Source organism: Elephantulus edwardii, unplaced genomic scaffold (genome assembly GCF_000299155.1).
Source record: "Elephantulus edwardii isolate Elephantulus edwardi_28Jun2011 unplaced genomic scaffold, EleEdw1.0 scaffold00286, whole genome shotgun sequence".
Lineage (NCBI taxonomy): Eukaryota > Metazoa > Chordata > Mammalia > Macroscelidea > Macroscelididae > Elephantulus > Elephantulus edwardii.
In genome coordinates, this window is record NW_006400036.1 from 182,025 (window position 1) to 184,937 (window position 2,913).

At 36.1% G+C, this 2,913-nt stretch overlaps 1 pseudogene; it reads left to right on the forward strand.

Annotated features, from left to right (window-relative positions):
- The first annotated feature begins 509 nt into the window (after positions 1–509).
- On the forward strand, positions 510–1,183 carry LOC102843101 (annotated as a pseudogene).
- The last annotated feature ends 1,730 nt before the right edge of the window (positions 1,184–2,913 follow it).

Below are 2,913 nucleotides of genomic sequence, written 5' to 3' on the forward strand. Positions count from 1 at the left end.
GGTGAGTGGGAGCCACCCCTGTCCCCCACCTCAGGACAAGGCAGGGGATGTGGCCAGTCTCTTAAGATGAGGTGGTGATTGGTCTCAGACAAGAAGTAAAAGAACCAAACAGGGAACCATTCATAATTTCAAGAAGAGGCGAAATAGTTAATATGGAACAAAAAGATTGTGAAGCACACAATGAAGATCTTTTTGTAGGTAGTGGCATTACATCTAATGGAGGTTCAAGTCCATTTTTTATGTCATCTATTCGTGGTACAGTAACTGAAAACACATCTTCAGCTGGGACTTTGGCACAAATTCCTCTGTTCACTAAATATGAACTAGAACTTGATTCTCAGAGAAAAATCTCTTACCCTGGAAAGGAACACATCAAACATGTTTTGGAAGATTACTCACATCAAATTAAAGATTTGCAGAGAAAACTATGTGAAAGAAATGAACTACATGAAAAACGAAAGTTTTGCTTGAAGCAGTCAGTTATTCATTTGCAAACAAAACTTCAAGAGATGCAAATAGAAAGAGATGCCATGGCTTATATCAGACAGAGAGATAAGAATTCCCAGGATGATTTAAGAAATCAACTTCATAATACAGTTCATGAACTTGAAGCTGCCAAATGCCTCAAGGAGGACATGCTAAAAGATAGCAGCGTACAGGTAGAGCAGCTAAGAAAAATGATGCTCACTCATGAAGGAGTGCTTCAAGAAATCCAAACCATCCTAGTGGACTTGGAAGAAGCCTCAGGCAAGAAAGTATATGATCATGAAAGTCTGTCTACTCTTCACGTCCATAACTTGGACTCAGCTGTTAGTAAAATCTTGAGAGATTTAGACACAGAGATTTCTTATCATAAAGGGAGGATATTTCCAGAAGAAGAATAGCTTGAAGCACTAAAATCTGAATGACAGCACAAAATAGAACTACTTCTTCAGCAACATCAAGATCAGATTGAACAGTTAATGAATGAACATGAAGCTGAAATAGCCGGACTTACTGAGAAAGCTAGCAGTGCTGGAAGCCAAGCCAGTAGCATCCAAAAGAACAAGAAAGAAACCAAAATTCAATGTATATGCGTCAGCTCAGTGACCTGGCATCTACTGTTTCTCAGCGATGTTTTGAATTAAGAGAAGCAAAAAGGATGTATGAAGACAAGGAGAAACTCCAGAATTTCCCTTTATGAATTTGGACCAGAAGCTATCACTATTGGCTCAACAGAACTGGCTTTACTCTTAACTTTCGATTTTTGACAACAAAATAGCTCATGATCTTGATTTCAAGTTTATTTTTCCTACATTGAAAGCAGTTGGGGTTGATTTGGTACTTAAAAAAATTTAGTAGCCCTGGCTGTGCGGGAAGGTTCTGTGTGAATTCCCTTGCATAGTTCCTGTGCCAAACTGCCTGTGCTTTTTGAACACAGATTTTTTTATTTTTTTGTTTTTTAAATCCCTATAATTTGGTACGATTTGTCATACCTTTAAATCTCTATTACAATTAGAACAAGTTCTCAGCACTCATTTGTCTATTGATCCAAAGGAAAAAGTAGATTCATGGCTGGTAAAAGGGAAAACCAGTGCTGCTATTTTTTTAAAAAGTGAAAAAACAACCTGTAATATACCTCAGATGTCATTATTCTTTCTGGCCATTTTAAAAAGCTTTTATTTACAGTGTTTTTTACATGGTTTGTATTAGCTCAGCTGCTACTTCAATGGTTTTCCCTTTCACTCTCTCTATATATTTCTTATTGAATAACTAATAAAAAATAATTTTTATTCTAAAAAGTGATAGGTAAAAGCAGAGCTAAAGCAGTTGAGTCATTACCAACAACTAAACACAAATGTTCTTGACATATCTGGAGGAACATTTGATACTTAATAAACTTTAAAACAAAAGATAAAAAAAAAGTTGTCTTAGAATTTGTCATGTCTTATACTCCAATAAGGAAGCTCTGGTGGCCTCCTGGGTAGAGAGTCTTCCTGCTAACCCAAAGGCAAGTGGTTAGAATCCTCCAGTTCCTCAGAGGGAGAAAAAAGGGGCACTTTGCTCCTCTGTGAATTACAGCCTCTGGACATCTGCCAGGAGGTCAGCCGTGAGTCGGTTCTGACTGTATGGCAGGGAGTTGACTTTTATACCAAAATATGGAGTCACAATACAGCACAAGGCTGAAACTGAAACTCCTTATCAGCTCTGAGGGAGAAAGACCTAATAATCAACCATTATGAATATTGGAGCCAAGCAAAGCCTTTTGCACAGTTTGGCTCTTATCACTTGGGGTTTATATGAGTAAGAATAAACTAGATGACAGCCAATGGCACGTTAAGATACAACTCTAAAAAATATAAAATAGGAAAATGAAAGATTATATTTGAGGAGAGAAATTTAAATCTAATCTGTATATTAAATACAGATAAGCAAAAATAATAGGAAAGATTAAGGTTTCACTTTATTGAAAGAATCAAGACATCTCTGCATATAAAAACAACTACAAAGTTACACACATTTATAGAAAAGTTTTCATGAATCTTACAGATTATGGCTTGTTTGAATAGCATATAGAAAAGAATTAAAATTTATTAAAAATTACTTTTTCAATGAAAAATTGAGAGGGGTCATCAAACGTGAAAAGAACCCCAGTAGTTTCATATTTGAATACCTAAGGAATTAAAAGTTAAAACAAAAGCAAGTTTTCACCTAACCAAATTACAAATATTGACATTAAAGACTCTCTATACTTAGCTAGTGAACACTTATTCCACAAGATGGCACAGTCGTTCCAGAAATTGGCTGACAGCAGGTATTTGAAGCTTGAAGTCTTTAATGAGGAGACCCATTAGAACACTCAGGTGCAAACAGAAAGGTCAGACTTGAGTCCAAGAAACAAAGCCTCCAAAAAAAAACGCCTAGTTATCTACC